The 18,797-nt window shown below is 35.6% G+C and overlaps 1 long non-coding RNA gene across 1 annotated transcript; it reads left to right on the top strand.

Annotated features, from left to right (window-relative positions):
* The first annotated feature begins 10,733 nt into the window (after window positions 1–10,733).
* LOC127843058 (uncharacterized) lies at window positions 10,734–11,772 on the top strand. Its single transcript, XR_008032076.1, has 2 exons — window positions 10,734–11,011; window positions 11,182–11,772. It is a non-coding gene; the product is annotated as an uncharacterized LOC127843058 (long non-coding RNA).
* The last annotated feature ends 7,025 nt before the right edge of the window (window positions 11,773–18,797 follow it).

The following is an 18,797-nucleotide window of genomic DNA, read 5'->3' as shown; positions in this document are numbered from 1 at the left end:
TAAAATCATTATTCGTGTTCAATGGTCCTCAACGTGTATTTCCGACTATTTAACGTTAAATGAATGCTTTGTTAAGTTCAGTTATTAATTTGAGATGCCATCATGGCAAGCATACACGCCGGAGGTATAGGTCACATCACGTGACACGCTTTGTTTATTTGGATTGAATATTTGATTTCAACGAAAGAAGCATAAGCTATAATATCAACCACGTATATCTGTCAAAAAATACATGTATACGCTGATGATAAGCATCAATGTGTAGTAGTGTACCTCAACCGTTAGGGTCGATTTAAACCGCATTCCAATTATGTGCGTACATCAAAGAAAAATTGGTGACGGTGGATAGTCGTTTCCTCTGGATGTTTAAATAATAAGAAAGATTTGAGAGATGTGTGACGTCCCTGTTAACAATGTGAACACTATACATTCATTAGAACTGTCATCGACGAGCAGAGACGTCTACATTGACGTCCGGGGTTCTCCTCATGGCATATGGTACAGACTGGGTTCTCAGACCGGTCATTAGCGAGTAGTCGTTTTTGTTGGAAAAAAGTAAACAAACAGAATTAATGCCGTCATACATTTGAAGAATGTTATGGTATGCATTTTGATACAATCCAAATAGCCAATATCAGTACCGAGTGTTTTATACTGTCCTTATCCGAAGGAGATTGATGTAATATCGGATAGTGAAACCTTTTTGAATAAAATATTCATTGTATTTCTTTTCCGCCGATGTTTTTTAACATTTTTTTTAAATAGTCGCTGCACATGACTGCCTAAAGGAGATGAAAATCTTAATTTGAAAGACGACATTAATCGTTATATATTATGTTTGATCGATTGTTTTTGATGTAGTCTTACGTTGATGCGAACTTTGTGTTAACGTGGGTAGGTCTTATTGTGAACTGATATGTCACGTATAGGTTTTGTACATGGATTGATGGATATATGTGATGGCACGTACTGGTTCTTCTGCATTTACCGATTTTTTAATTGCGCATAGCTACAAATAGCACTTATAAGACAAATTTACTAAAAATTGACATGTATTAAATATTATTGAACTCAACGTTGTATAAATATCATGTTTTGTTCATTGTTTTTTTCTTTTATGAGAGAATATGAAGCCATGCATGGTCTGTTATAGTTAATTTATGTATAATATCTATATTGTTCGAAACCTTCAAACCCTTCTATCTATCCATCCATCTATCTATCTATTTATCTATCTATGACTATCTCTCTCCCTATCTCTCTCTCTCTCAGATCATGTTCGAGAAAATGTGTATTTTCGCTATTATTGCATAAACAAATAACACATACAAAAATAAATAAAAATAACATTCAAAACAATATATCTTGTTCATTCGACATCGACAAAATAATTCGATTATTTCATATGACGTCATTCAGTTCAAGGCTGTGTTTTGGTGGCAGGGGATATATCAGTGAAAGGGGGGTCCATGAAAATTACATATCTTTAGGGTAGGGGTTACCTATGGTCTTTAAAAACCAATTAAGTATTTATAAGATGTATTTCTTGTGTTAGGTTGTAGAAAGAATGTCTCAAAATTTTGGAAAAAAAAACATTAAAACTATCCACAGCTCCCTAGCAAGGAAATTTTGAATCTTCAAAAAGGAGGTTTTCACTTTTGGCGGAAGTCAATATTTCACGCTGCAGAAACAGAACAAAACTTTGAAGGTAAATTGTGAAAAATCTAAACGTATGGGAGACACTTTTCTAGGTAAATAAACAAAGCACCGGGATGAAATTAATGAGTAATGTAGCCAAAACTAGGATTGCATTCTGTTTGAATGTTCTGTGCATGCCATGAAATGGGTAATTTTTTTTCAATTTTTCATTAAAAATGAGGTGGGTGGGGGAAATATCAAGAAGGGCCATAGTTTCACAAGTGAAGAAGCCAGCCTTGTCTTTGGTTGTATTTTCAATGTATATTGCCTATGTTATGACACTGACACAAAAAGGCTTTCTTGTGTCACTTTCTGTTTTGATGAAATGGATTTGATTGTTTGCGGCCTTTCGGAACTCGAAATTTGGTCAAAAATATATCCCCTGCCCCCTTAATAGCAAAAAGCAAAAATTTAAAATTGTGTATATCAAACAAAAATTGATACATGTAATCCACAAATGTGTTTCGGTAACAAATCGAACATAATTTTGCATATATCTTTTAACCGCTATGGTTTAGATTATGGAAAACAAAGGGAGGTAATAATGTTAAAACCATTGCTAATTTTAGGAAAATTTCACGTGTGCTGTTTTCGCACTGGAAAACAATGTTTAAACTCATATTTGTGTAAAAGCATCTACATTTGCACATTTTCTGAGCTTGAATACTAAAATAAGCAAGATAAGTCTGCAGTTTTGTAGAAAAAGTTGGTAAAAATAGGAAAATTATGCAAAATAGTGGTTTGTAACATGCCGCAAACATAAATTCTTTGTTCTTCCTATATGAAGTCATTATGGCAACATATTTCTTCATGTGACACCTAACAGATGAAGAAAGACTCAGATTGAAGCATTTATTTGATAATTAATACGAAATAATAACTGAATGCCACATCTGGAAGGGGGCGTACGCTCCAAGCGTCTATGGTGTTCTGCGGTGTAGTTTCCGCGGCAAAAGGCTAAGGCTTAAAGCTCACCGTGCACTATATTATCTTGAAAATAAACATGCCATGTCATCAAAAATGCATGTGTCACATTTATGCCACAGTAAACTTTGTGTCAACATCAAGCACTTAAGTTATGAGCCTCAAAGCATTAACAACAGGAAAATATGTGCTCATGAAGGTTCCCTATGCACTTGAAAATGTTTCCAAGCTGTGTCTTGTTTACAATGATGTTCTCATAGTCAGATATATTTGCCCACTGTTTTCAATTGTAGCACTTTGATTTTCAGACTGTGGTACTGTTTGACGTGGTCGCAGTTTAAAGGGATCTTTTCACGCTTTGGTAAATTGACAAAATTGAAAAAAGTTGTTTCAGATCCGTAAGTTTTCGTTTTAGTTATGATATTTGTGAGGAAACAGTAATACTGAACATTAACCATGCTCTAATATAGCCATTATATGCATCTTTTGACGATTTTAAAACCTAAAAATTATAAAGCGTTGCAACGCGAAACGATTGAATAATTTGGAGAGTTCTGTTTTTGTCGTTAAATTTTGTGAAACTACGAAGATTGCTTATATAAGGTATAAAATACGTCACGAATGTGTACTCGGTGGAATAGCTCAGTAGGCTAAAGCGTTTTTACTTCAGGACTCTGGCAGGACTCCAGGGGTCACTGGTTCGAAACCTGCTCCGTGCAATGTTCTTTTCCTTTTTTCAATTTTTTTCTTGATTTTTTACTGGAGCTTTTATGATCCAATGTTTACATTTATCAATATATAGCATTTAATGAATAAGTTAAAAAAATGCCAAAATCTGTGAAAAGGCCCCTTTAAAAGGGAGAACGAGTGGACCCCGAGAACGGTTACACGCATTCAATACATCGTTAGCCACAGAATCACCCAATCGCACGACACTTTCCAGGTCAGGGTCTAAATTCAACGGAATAGAATCTTGAACTTGTTTCGCTACACAGGGCACATTACTGCAAAAACTTTATAGTTTGGAAATACTCCTTTTTTGAAAAGTACACCTTTGTTTTTCCTAGCGTGATTGTTTTTATAACTGTGCTGTGATTTCTTATGGAGTGATCTCATTTTGAATGGTATTTTAATGAATGAATATCAATATTTGGTGCATGTATTATGTAATCATATGGGAATATACATCTGTAAGACTGATTGATATTGTCAGTAATCATTTTAAACATTTGACATATAAATTGTGCTTCTCTACTAAATAGAGTTAATTGTTGTGAATAGGAACACTATTTTTTGGATTATTGTTCTGGTTGTTCCCCTTGAATTGTGTGAAATTTTGGAATTACTATAAAATACAAACAAAACACAGGATACAGTTAAGAAATGTTGCATTTAATTCATTAAACATTATATTTCAATATAACAAAAGCTTTTTTGTTTTATTATGCATATATTAAAAATCTTAAGGTGGCAGGGGATATATCAGTGAAAGGGGGGTCCATGAAAATTACATATCTATAGGGTAGGGGTTAGCTATGGTCTTTAAAAATCAATTAGGTATTTATAAGATGTATTTCTTGTGTTAGGTTGTAGAAAGAATGTCTCAAAATTTTGGAAAAAAAAAAGATTAAAACTAGCCACAGCTCCCTAGCAAGGAAATTTTGAATCTTCAAAAAGGATGTTTTCACTTTTGGCGGGAGTCAATATTTCACGCTGCAGAAACAGAACAAAACTATGAAGGTAAATTGTGAAAAATCTAAACGTATGGGAGACACTTTTCTAGGTAAATAAACAAAGCACCGGGATGAAATTAATGAGAAATGTAGCCAAAAATATGGATTGCATTCTGCTTGAATGTTCTGTGCATGCCATGAAATGGGTCAAATTTCTCAATTTTTCATTAAAAATGAGGCGGGTGGGGGGGGAAAGATCAAGAAGGGCCATAGTTTCACAAGTGAAGAAGCCAGCCTTGTGTTTGGTTGTATTTTCAATGTATATTGCCTATGTTATGACACTGACACAAAAAGGCTTTCTTGTGTCACTTTCTGTTTTGATGAAATGGATTTGACTGTTTGCGGCCTTTCGGAACTCGAAATTTGGTCAAAAATATATCCCCTGCCCCCTTTACATATGAAACACTCGGTCATAATCAGAAATGACGAGGCTTTACCTTCGGATAGGCAGTTTTCGATTTAACATGTGTTTAAACAGTGGATTAATGCAAATTTGAAATTCAGCCGCGCAAAGTAATGAATGAGGAATTCTGTTGGAATTTACTGGTCGTGACGAATAAATATATCGTCAGAATAAGTCATTGTTTTCATAGATGTTTCTTTCGTACAGGTCTATCTTATTTCGTTCCAACTAAATTTTCTAAAAATTAATACTGCCAACATATTGTCACTGAAGTATTTCAAGCATACAGCAGGAACGTTGAAGGTACATGAACACTTACATTTACAGCATAGTCTTTTAAAAGTGTTGAGTAAATAACCTTAACTTCATTGACGTTACCAAAAAAATAAAGCTGTTGTCAAGAGAGGGGAGATGGTATAATTTGAAAATTGGATTGAAATATTCATTGCCTTTATCCCTGCATGCATGAGGAAACTGGTGTTTATTAAGATCCTCATTTATGCTTGGAAAGTCGTCGAAGGCTGGAGTTATTAACAAAGTTCATAATAACTTCACTGAATCCACTAAGAAGAACTAAAAAAAATACTGAGGGAAGTAACTGCGCGTGGACCAGTTTATGGATATGAAAAACACATAACAGGGCTTGAATGGCACGTGAATCGCATTGTTAATACACGATTTCTCCCGTTCAAGTCCTCCTTTTGCCAAGTATTTGCTTCCCGTCAGAGAGCATTATAGATAGAGTTTATGCAATAATATAGCTTAAGGTATGTTGAGCAATTGTGTGGACATAAGATATTAGTTGAACTAGTTAAAATACATATTAGTTGAACTAGGCGCAAAGTCGGGTAATTTCGACAGTCGTCTAATTCCGACACCATTTTCATAAATCATTTGCAGTAAGTGCACTTTTAGATGATGTAACGATTTCGTCACTAAATATATGACGTATGTTAATATATGACGTCACAGTATCATCTTGGTCGATCAAGCGTTTCGATGTTTACCGAAAAGGTGAGTCACAAAATATCATGTATATTAAAGTTTCTTGATAAATCTCTTCGTTATGCAATTGGCTAACAAGGGTGAAAAACGGCAACAGTGATTTCCCTTTGATATTTGTTTAAACTTATTGTGTTTAAGCATTGTATTGAGATAGTTTGCGTCAAAACTTCACACCAGCATATAAGTCATTGTTTTCGCGCTTTTATAAGCCATGATGTATGGGTGTCGAATTTACCCTACAAAATACCGTTGCGGCGGGTAATTTCAACACTTTAAAAACTAACGCAGAAAAAAATATGAACGTTTTATTTTTCAAAACAGCAAAGCTTTGTTTACAAAATCTAGAATTCGATTAAGCATTTTAAAACTTTTTTTTGCAGATCAATGTCTCGACAACTTTCAGCCAAATCAAAATATCGGCAATATTCGCCATCAAAATTGGAAGCAGCAATTATACTTGTAGAAAATGGGACGTCGAAGAAAAAAGCTGCTGATACGTTTGGTATACCGCGTACAACTCTGATAGATAAACTGTCTGGAAAATCGTCTCTAGGTTCCTCTCCAGGGCGAGCAACTGTTCTTACACAGGCTGAAGAACAGGTTCTCGTTGAGTACTGTAAGAAGTGCGCGAGAATAGGGTATCCACTCAAGCGACACGAATTACTTGTAGAGGTGAAGAAAGTCTTAGATTACGACGGCAAAGCTAATCCTTTCAAAAATAATCTTCCTGGTAAGGATTGGTTCATTGGTTTCCGTAAACGGCATCCGGACATTTCGGAGCGTACCCCTGTATCTCTCGGGCATCAACGCGCAATCATTAACCAAGACATGATTAGCAAGTGGTTTGAGAACCTACGTGCATTTCTAATAGCGGAAGTGGATGCTTGGAAAAACCTCCTTGGTGATCCCAGGAGATTTTTCAACGCTGATGAAAGCGGATTTCCGCTGTGCGTAAATACTGGCCGCGTACTTGCTGAAAAGGGAGCTCGACACGTATACCAGGTTACAACAAGCAACAAGCAACAAATCACAGTGATGGCATGTTTTAATGCTTGTGGCGACTATGTACCGCCGTTAATTGTTTACCCAGGTGAGCGCTACAGGGATACCGGAGTTGACGAGTTCCCATCTGCGATTTATGGCCTGTCTGAAAACGGTTGGATGGACAGCCCGCTGTTTGTGGCATTTTTAACTCATTTGAATGAGTATATACATCAGAAGCACATTTCCAGACCAGTCATACTTTTTGTAGATGAACACTCTACGCATATGAGCCTGGCTGCGGCGCAGTTTTGCCATGATAATCAGATAATTCTCTACTGTCTACTTGAAACGCCACCCACTTGCTGCAACCTTGTGATGTTGGTTTCTTCGGGCCACTGAAATCATCTTGGAAACGTCAGAGTGAAGTACTGGCTAACAGAACATCTAGGCCAAAGTTTCACTAAAAGGCATTTTCCAGGTGTTTTCCGAAAATGTTGGGAAGATGTCACAAAGATTGAGAACGCGATCCATGGGTCCAAACGTTGTGGACTATTCCCATTAAGTCCCAAAATGCTGACCAGTCAAAACCGCATCCATCTGAGGTACATGCTCCTGCCACTGCCCCTTCAATTAGCGACGCCGTTGCCACAAGTAAATCGGGGATCACCGAACGCGGCGATTGCGACCCAAACGCAGCTATAGCCTCCCCAATCGTTACGTCAGAGAAAACCAACGGCAGCGATTTAGACGGCGTGGCGATGTCCTGCACCACAAAGCTAATCGACCAACCTGAGGTATCTGTACAGCCGAATAGTGAGGCCGTCTTACCGTCAACCAGCAAATTGCATTCTTTGACAGGAAATGAAAATATGCACACAATCCCGTCCATCAAAATTGTTCAAACAGATAAAAACAGTAAAGTGTCCGCATCTTTCTCGCTACTGAAGGTTCCTCAAATAAGTGTGAAAACAAACACTAAAAGGGTTCAAAATAAGCTTCTGAAAGCGCTTTCGGGTACTGTCGCATTGCAGATGTTGCGAGACCGAGAGCAAGCTAAAATGGCAGCAGAAGACGCGAAAAAGAAACGCAAAGAAGAACGAGAACAACGTAAAAGGGAGAAAAGTGAGGAGAAAGATAGGAAACGCAAGGTTCGCGAAGAAAATATAAGGAAGAAACAGGAGGCCCAACGCCTAAAATAGCTGGCAAAGTATCAAAGCAAGAAACGAACGCTTTCATCGTCCTCCTTCAGACTCCGACAGAGACGTGGCTTTTGCTGACAGCGATGATTGTAACATAACGGTATATGCATATTGTTTATTCTTATGATAGAAATTTAAGTACAGATAGATTTATTAATAGGGAAATATTTTAATAATATGTTTGAGCATGTAACGTAGCTGCATGTATGTTGCGGGTATTTAGGAATTAACATAACAGATGTCTTCGGATGGGGTATGTAATGAAGTTTGAAAAATTGATTATGGAAGTATGGTTTCATTTCTCCAATGTAGTTCAATTATCGGGAACATCTGTTGATTTGTCTTAGTTCTGACATAACAAGTCCAAATTCAGATATGGTATATAATGAAATTTAAATAATTGACTATATAAGTGTAATTCCAATTTCTCAAGGTACATAACAGATACAAGTTCGGATTGAATGTGTATCGGGGTTTACATAATTGATTATAGAAGTGTTAGGTTTCATATTACCAATGTGGTTTGTCCATAGAGAACATCTGGTTATATGATCGAGAATGCTTAATGAAATTATCTGCACATGGTCATCACAAACTGTGACATATGGTAGATGCATGAGCAACCCTTCCAATCAACAAGGGTAATTCGAAGAGGTGGGTTTAGTAAATCAAGGGAAAAGTACAGTCAACCAATCAAGAATGGGATAGGAAATATCTAAATTTTATGTTTATGTACCCAAGAATAAAATGCGGTGGTGTTGTTGTAAGAAGGGGGAATTCTGCTGTTAGATTTGGAAAAGAACTTTGAGAGTCGTCACGTCTTCTTGACGTGGCTGCCATGTTGGTCGCCACGCTGTAAAATCGTACTTCACGAATATTAGAAGCGTTGTATTAGAGAATATTGAACAGAAATAAACCGCGATGAAAACAGAAATGAACTTTGTTTGTTACTGTGTGTTCTCTACGAACAATACGCAATTACGTGACATGATGATGATTTAATGGAAGAAAAGCAGTGCCCATGTTGCGGTACGGAAGACGGTGACCGGAACGAGTGTGTGACCTGCACCAAGTGTCCAAGAAATTGGCATATTACATGCACGGGGGACGCTATTCTTTTCGAAATTCCGTTGGAGCAAATTCCAAATTACCCTTTCATATGTGAAAGTTGCATGTAACTCAAACGGTTGCGATGTTATAACCAAAAACTAACGTAAATGCATACTTATGCGTTCCTGCATTTAACTACATGATGTACATTATTGTGCATGTTCGGTTTGTTGGTTTAGAAAAACATATTATTTTAATTTGCAGTTCAAATAAATAAAATATGTTAGTAAAAAAGAAATGTATTGTCACTTAAATAGTTTCTGTTAGTTATTAAGATCTAGATATGTTTTTCATGTTATTAATATATGTAGAAGATTACTATTGTTTCAATAAATCAAGGATGAGATGTCAATGATGTGAATCATTAGATTAGAACATGTATCTATTAATCAAAACATAAATGAAATAAGGTCCTTGAAAATAAACATCATCACGTGCCACAACATTATGCGAATTCTGCTTGCGCCTTAAACACATAATTAACGGGAGCGACGCCATGCAAAAAAAGGTTGTGACTAAATTATACAGTCATATTAAGAAAAACAATTTACACAGCTATTTCTGCAGTTTAAACTTATTTTCTATATGGAGAAATCAAGTGTCGAAATTATAGTGAAATGTGATCTGAAAACTTAATGTACGGTAGTGTTTTATTGCACAAATCATCACGGAATACTTATTTTAATATCGTTGATATGTTTTACAATTAACGATGCGGGTAATTTCGACATACAGTTGAGTTATGCGCTTTAGGAACTTAAAGTGTCGAAATTACCCGACGTTGCTCTAGTTAAAAGATTATTCAGACGAGTTTGTATATAAACATTATACACAGATTTTCAGAAAAACAGCGAATTGGAAAAACACATGTCTATTTATAAAACGTAAACTTTAAACACAATTCTTTTTGAAACACCTTTTTTGACACCTGCATATGCAATTTTCTATATAGGACCAAAATTAAATATGGAATTATCTTAATTGGAGATAACTGATTTAGTCGATATATTACTTTAACCCTAGAATAAACGTTCAACATGTGTTTATATCGGGGTAATGTTTGAGCGTTAAAATAGACTTAGCTGTGATTGGTCGCACGCAGTTTAATTTTCCTGGGATTCCAATAAAATTATTCCACTATTTAAACATGTTGGAGAATATGTTTTGCACAATTGCCAAATTGTGTACTAAAGCGCCATGTACGGATAATGCCATTTAAAAAATTCACTCAATATAAGGACGAAGAGAAACAGTTGAACGATTGTACACAATAATTGCTCAGTCAGTTTTGAGTTGTAAAACACTTTTGATCTTTTTTATTGTCTAAATATGTATATCGCCATTGGTTTATAGAATTTTTACTCTTGTATTACAACCAAAGGAACTGATTTATTTCAATTATTTTCATTGTTAACCTTTTAATAGAATTTTTATATGAATGGGCACAATATGCACGGAATTTTCAAGCCTTTTTATTTATAAGGTTGAAGCTCAGCACTTCACTATACTATTTTTAACGGTGTTGCACCGTATTCAATCGTAGGATTTGTTGTTGATGTAAACCTATAAAACAATAATATCTAACGCATTGTGTTAGTTATTTGCCAATGCATACCAATCACAAGTCAAAGAATGTATGTAATTACAGCTTTAACCGTACAGAATTGTCTCCCCTAAAAAGCATGGCTGCTCAACATATTATGTAGCCATTTTCGGAAAACACTATCCAAGTAACTTACACATGTACGATATTTTCTTTCTGATTTTCTCAAATTAAATACACGAGTGTATTAAGTGACTTCTTTGTAGAGTGACATTCGAACAACGTCTTAAATGCATCTCAGACCATCGGAAATTTATTATTCTCAAGATTCGATCAACAATTATTTTGATTCGCAATCAAAGCATAGCGGCAAACCAATTGGTGAAACGTTGGACAAAATTTGCGAAGGAAGGTACATTGTATACGTTTTTTTTCCTAATTTCCTAGGATATTTTTATGTACGTTAATGGGACCATCAAATCTTTTGTTACTGCAGTTTATATTTGATTCATTCCCTTTATGATTTTGCATTTGCATGCATTTAATATCAAATACTAGCAATTCTGTGTTTACTCATACAAGGTGCAGTATTCACTCGATAACCTTTTATCACCGTTGTAAAGATAGGAGACAAATGGATGACGATGGACAATCGTCGCCTCTGGGTGTTTAAAGAGTTAGAGAGGCTCGGAAAATGCGACAGTGTACCTGTCAATGTTGACGACAGTATCCCTTCTGAAAAACTTACAACGGACAATGGCGGTGTCACAATTGACGTCCGTGGCTGTCCTGGCGGAACATGGTACACCAAACCAGGGTCTGATATCAGTCATTTCGAGGTCGTTGAAAAAAGATCGCGGTCGATGGACTTCGATGATTGGGACTTTGGTCTAGATTTTGATAGATTCACGCTTGAGGACGATTCTGATGGTTGTTATGGTTATGACAGTGATTTTTAATACAAACATTGTCCCAAAAACTAATATGAACAGTTGTTGATTGTCCATAGGACATATGTTGATTTTGTTTAATCATTTGCATTTGTTTTTTATATTATCTTGATGATAATAATTTATTAAAGTAAATTAAACGTTTTATCATTTGTCGCTTTTATTCAAGGCATTTTTTATGTGTTAATAATGCGTGTGTTATACCATTAAACAATTTAATATATTTGTAGAATTGTAAACTAAATCACATCATATTTCGGCAAATCCAAATAATCTTCTAATAAAAGCAAAGTCTATCCAAAAAAAAATCCTGTAAAAATCCCCAACCATTTTTACCGTGATCAATTGAGTAGAACTACCAGCAGTTTGTTATAAGTGGGCTTTCCAAAGACCAGCACAAAGCGGAATAGGTAGTTTTGTACAATTACTAAACACATGTTATTGATTATTTCATTTAAATAGTAATGTGATTAAAAGATGTTATTTATATTGAGTGAGGCATTTTTAAAATTAAAATCGTATGCATTACAGATATGTATACGGAAGCATTTCAATGCTGCCTAATGCGCGCAAGGACTTCGTGAACTTCGAAATAAACAAGTAAACACGCACACGCGGTTCAATTCATGTATGATGAACGCTGTGGAGCTTCAATATTGTCCACCAAGTTGATTGCATGCGTCTTCCATTGGATTTGTTGTCTCTTAGCGAATCGTTACATATCACACCAAGATTGGTATATTGTGGTAATTTCTTTTATTTTTCGGATCTCCAGATCTTCAAAAACCCGCCCTTTTTATGATTGATTCTATCAATGTTATATAATCACACCTGTAATACTCATTTATAAGTATTAATCATTTATTGTAACACGCTGCTGAATGAGGTCTTTCTTATGTGTCCACTTTCTTCCTAGCTTCAAGGACCGCAAGTAACCTCTTCTCCGCCATTACCACAACGTCTCAGCAAGAAACCCAAAATGTTTTCTTAGTTGTTTGCACAGTTTCTACAATAGGCACCACATTTCTCTAACTTCTTAGTTAGAACGACAGAGGGGCTTATGACCTGTGATTGCGTTTATCAGCAGAAGGGGGTATACTGGAATTACCCTGGATATCTGCCAGTGTGAGTTTAGCCACTGGCGGTTTCCGAAACTTACAAAGTACAACATTTAATGTAACACACATTGTTACTTAAGACAGCATAAGGTTAAAGTCTTCTCTAAATAGTGCAGGAATATGTTTACAAGCCACAGTTACCACAAGATGTTTGTGATTAAAATTGAAAGGTCCCTTCCTCCACAGTAAAAGCATGCTTACTTAGGCAGTCTTAGGTCAGGGCGTTTTTAAGATAAACTGCGGAAAATAGGTGTGATCACTCATACTTTGATCGAACAGTCTGTCTATGACATTTTTTCTATTTGAAAAACCCTTGTGTGAAAACTCCCTATGCAGACATGCAAACCAAAACATGGTAAATCATGCACTTCATTAGTGAACAAGGGACAAAATTGTCACAAAACCAGGTTTTCATTGTGAAAAAAAATCTGATTAAGGGAGACAACTCAAACTGATGTTTTGAAATGAACAAACAAAATTAACCCCCTTTGTAAGTTTGTTTCAAAATAAATATATTTTTAGTTGTGGTGACCTTGACATTGGAGATATTGACGTGATTCTTTCGTGCGACACACCGTCCCATGATGGTGAACAAATGTGCCAAATAATTGTAAAATCTCACAATGAATGACATAGTTATGGCCCAGACAAGCTCATTTATTGCCAATTTTGACCTTTGAACTCAAAGTGTGACCTTGACCTTGGAGATATCGACGTAATTATTTCGCGCGACACACCGTCCAATGATGGTGAACAAATGTGCCAAATGATTTTAAAATATGACAATGAACGACATAGTTATGGCCCGGACAAGCTTGTTCCGCCCGCCCGCCAGCCCGCCCGCCAGCCAGCCAGCCAGCCCGCCCGCATTCGCCAATCTAATAACCAGTTTTTTCCTTCGGTAAACCTGGTTAATAAAATACTGTACGAGGAACAAAACACAGAGCCAAATGACATCATACCTATGGATATTTGGTTCCTCAAAAACTTCAGGTGTGTAGGAGTGTGAACGATTGCATGATTCATGTCAGAATCATTTAGATAGTGCCAGTCTATTTTCAGCAAATGTTAAAACGTTCAATTCCGACTACTTTTGTATAACATAGTGTTGTCAGATAGGTCTGCCACTAACCGAATGAGGATTTCATATGATACATGACAATTACGGGCACATTTCTAGCATGAGCGCAGCAAGTAGAACTAGAAAATTGTGGCATTTAGTCCGGTGGTAGATGGATTGCAGATTATAGAATACATAATGCGTTGTGCTGCATAGAATTGAACTTTTAGTTTGCAGAGGCTATTCTAACTCAAGCATATAATGTGTGTAACTTTAAGGGTAAATTGCAATTACAGATTCGGCACAGCGTTATCAAGCCTTATAGCGGTTGGTCAAGAGTGAGACAAATTGTGTTTCCACAAACATTTCAATCTTGTGTTCTCCTCGCTAGTTCTTATCGTAGTTTAGGGTGATATGAATATTGCTACTGAGCAGCAAGCATTCGTGTAATAATCAGAGCCGGGAAACGCACCGACATCTCTTGGCTTTCAAAGAAGGAAAGTTGTTCTGCTTCGAACTTCTTTGGTTTGCGGACACGTGTCATTCAAGTTGAAGAGTGTATCGGATTTTATTTGTTTTCTGCATTAGTGTAACTGCGCGTTTTGTACGAACTTGTAGCCGTTCCTCCTGTATGAGAACAACAAAAGTGCTTACCACCATTGTATGCAACAAGTGGCCAAACATGAAAGCTGTACGTAAGTTTTAAACCATATGAAATACACAATACAGAGCATATCATAAAGCATAATCAAAGGCTCAGTTCAATTGACTTTCTGATGGATAGACCATATTGACAACTTGATTATATATATACCTTTGAGAACATAGTTAAAATCGGTATGCCCGAAAAGCAGCGAACTCAGATCTGCATGCTTGCTTTGAAATAACATTGGGTGTGCTTATGCAATCTGACATGTAGAATACACATTTCATCTCAAGAAACGACAAACAGCTTCGATGTGTTTAACCACATTATTGTGTACCTGTAAATTTGCGTGTTATAATATTGGTGTCACTCAGCGTCCTTTTAGTAACACATTTTTTGTGCAAAAACTGTCAGTCAAGTGTGTTTCTAACAAATGTTTTACATGGAAAAAACATTTTGAGATTGTTTACAACATAAAATAAATTGCATGCTTGGCTGAAGGCAAAATATTCAAGCTTGTAGATTTGACCTATATGTTGTTTTTTTAACAATTTTAACACCTGTATCAGTTGTGACAGATTGATAAAAAAAACACAATATCTGAATGCAACTGCATGTGAAATGAAACTTGAACATTTCCTTACGTCACGACCATACTTTTAAATTGGCAATAATAAGTACAATAGCTTTATCAACTTGTTTTCTTTTATTCTACAATCATACGCATTTTCAAGCTTTGGAATATTTAACATTTAAGGTTGATATGTCTCATTACAAGATAAGATATGCTAATTACCAGCCGTTGTAAAAATGTGTATACTTTCAAAAGCTTGTACCTGTTATGCGTAAATGAAAAACTGCTAAACTGCTTGTAAATCTTAACGCAATACGACCTTAACCTGCAATGAGTGTTCATCTTCATAAATGAAACAATTTAATGACCATATAGCAAAAGCCAAGCAAGTTGGCAACACTCCTGAAAATATCTGTTTCATGTTATAACATAATCCAAAATGTGAAGTTCACTTATTTCTTACTCACAAGGAAGTTAATGGGCGTATAACTCGGCGTTTTTCAAGGACTTGTGACCGTTCCTCCTTTCTAGGTACAAGAGAAGTCGCGTCCCCACCCTAATGATCCAGCCAAAAGCAGACTTGTATTGTGTACTCTACCAGTTAACAAAACATTAATAGCTTGGTCATTGTTCAGGTACAGTTAACTCTTTGCAAATAAATTATTAATTGCTTTTTTAACACAGCCGGTACTATTTCTCAAGAAGTACGGATGTCAAGAGGCCTCTCATTCATAATAGTATTTTCGGACATTTATCATGACTATACTTATTGTTTTTTAAACAATGTTTACAAACACATGTAATTGATATTGGTCTAAGTTCATGTATATATTGTCATGACCCCATTTTTGACATATTTAATTAAACAGGTCACGAGTTCAGGTTTGTTTTTATAACCATGTCTTACATTTTAATTCTATGTAAAGCGTAATTTCTTATTGCATATTGAACTAAACATCTTATTATCAATACCTTCTATGTTTAATTTACCATTTGTATAATTCATATCCATGTCTTACATTTTAATTCTATGTAAAGCGTAATTTCTTATTGCATATTGAACTAAACATCTTATTATCAATACCTTCTATGCTTAATTTACCATTTGTATAATTCATATCCATGAAAAATCCATTTTTGTCGGTGATAACAATCACATGTTTGGATAGACGCCATATTTAAAGGAAGTGACCTTTGACCTTTTGTTGAATTATTGGTAGTGTACATTAAAGACCTCTGTCAACTTGTCAGCAGACGGTTGAAGCTTGTATTTTCACAGTAGATTTCTACATCATGCGAATGTTTTATTTTTATCAAATAATTACAGTCATGTGCATTAATATGTTCTAAACCTCATTATTATACTTAAAAAACCATTTCCAGTCATTTTAATAAAGTTTCATTGTTTAAATATTAGGCGGTAACTCTGTTTATTCTGAGATGCTCGGTTAAGCTCGGAAGATGCGCAAATGGTGCACGGTTGAGTTATTGCTCGGATTAATGTTAGGACCGCGCAAGGCTCGGACCTGCTCGGAGCCTTAGTATTTAGGCTCTGTTTCTTTCACAGTGAAGGACTCTGCTTTTTTGGTTGAATTTAAGATACCTTCACAATATAGGGCTCATTAATAGATAATTGTCTGAGAAACATTATTTTTAGACATTTTTAATTAAAAGTATGTTAAAACACTATAATTATTTTTGCATACAATAGAGCTTTGAATAAGATTTAAGGTTAAGGTGTATGGATATCTTATCGTACATTTTAATGAGACTGGTTGAGCATTGTAAATGTGAGTTTAAGAATTTTATTATTCATGATACATGTTGAAGGAATTGATGTTGTATTCTTGATGCAATTTAGTTAATAATATTTTGTTCGAGCTTTATTTGGTTGTTTATTATAATTATTATTTGAGAGTCATTAAATGACTCAGGCTATTATCTTCAGTTTATTTGGTTTTAACAGAGTCCATGTTATTTAAAAATGTTTATACACAACTAAATTAAATAATACAATCGGTATTAAAATGTATACTTATGTAATGTTCGTCTTATATTAACAACATATATTATCACGATTTTTAAAACATTGTATTGATCACCCATACTTTATTTGAGATTAACTGGCATATAATGTTAATCTGTACCTTGAACAAAACGAGCAAATACCACCTCATAGAGATTGATATATTGTCTGGTAAACTAACAATTTAAAATTTCAGACGATAATAACGAGAGCAGATGAAGAAATATGATGTATTAGACAAGTTCATGTAGCTCGAGTTATGTAGTATAATTATATAGCCATCGTTTGTCTCTAAAATGGTGTCTTTATGTTAGGTAAATACACTCACAAATGTCCAAGTATAGGAATACTTTTGCCAACACATTTCACGTTTACAAAGTATTTACCATTATAAATGTACTACATCTACTGGATACGTTATTATAAAGGTGCCATTGTAAAGATGTCTTAATAAGTCTTACAACACGGCCACAATTTAAATTCAAATTAACACAACCATTATTTCTATTTTTTATTCGCAACTTAATCGAATATGTGTTAATGCCTCTATCTAACGCTAATTGAATGCGTTAAAACATGACCGGTTGCTTTGTTAGAAAAACTCTTATTTTGGAGGTTCTTAAAGGGGCCTTTTCACGTTTTTGAAAATTGATAAAACTTTAAAATGTTTCAGAATCGCATATTATCGGCCCATAAGTGGGTCATTTTTTTTCACATTTGTAGATTGCTGGGTTATTCGACGGGAAATTACTTAAAACGAAAAAAAACCATCAAGAACCGGTGATCTGCATCTTCATTTACCAGGCGTTTGGCATTTGTATTGCGTTGTTTGTAAATTTACCGGCGACTATTTTGGCACGATATGTGACATGGCAGAAATTGCTCTATCGCTTAAAAGTCGCCGGTAAATATTCAAACGCATTACAAATGCCAAACGCCTATAAATGGCTTTCTAATCTCGATAAAGTGGTAAATCGATTAATTTTTTTTTTTGACATAAGAACGCATAAGGAATGCTAAACGACTACTAAAAGCGTTCTAATCTCGATAGAATATAAAATACATTTATGTATTTTGTTGATTTTCTTTGCACTTAGTCGATTTCGACCGTCTTTGGACTTTAAGTGTTCGACCGTCCGTGTAGGACATTATGTTTTGGTGATTGAACAGTCGCCGGTAATCACCAAAAGAACGTAATAAAAAACAAAGAACTATAAAAAAAATCGTTATAATCTTTATGCTACATATGGATACCTTGAAGAAGAGGTCTGTAATAAAACCGAGAAGCAGGAAAAGGAACTACGCTGCGACCCGTATTTGGGCAATTTACCAGGCCTGTTCTCCGGTGCGCGGACTGCGATGTACTTCTTCTTGGGTGACAAGTCTCCTGTAAATGGAAAAAAATAACGCATTACAAATGCTAAACGCTTATTAAAAGCGTTCTAATCTCAATTAAATATAAACATACATTCATATATTTTGATGTTAAATTTTTTTAACAGTCGCCGGTAACACCAAAAGAACGCATAAAAAAGCCTGAGGACTATACAAAAAGCGTTATAATCTCTATGCAACATACGGCTACCTTCCAGAAGATGTCGGTAATTAACCCGCGCCGCAGGGAAAGGAACTACGATGCGGCCCGTATTTGGGCCATAAACCAGGCCTGTTACCCGGAGCGCGGACTTTTCTTAGGTGATAAGTCGCCTGTAAACGGCAAAAGAACGCGTAAGAGCGCGTCAATCCCTAATGTGGCGTCCTATGGAGCAGCAGGGATTGGTCCTAAGCCCATGAAAACACAGAAGAGGGAGTAGTAGCCGCAAC

Source organism: Dreissena polymorpha, chromosome 8, assembly GCF_020536995.1.
Source record: "Dreissena polymorpha isolate Duluth1 chromosome 8, UMN_Dpol_1.0, whole genome shotgun sequence".
Taxonomy (NCBI): Eukaryota; Metazoa; Mollusca; class Bivalvia; order Myida; family Dreissenidae; genus Dreissena; species Dreissena polymorpha.
Note: the sequence above shows the minus strand (reverse complement) of the source record. Positions and strands in the feature narration are given on the sequence as shown.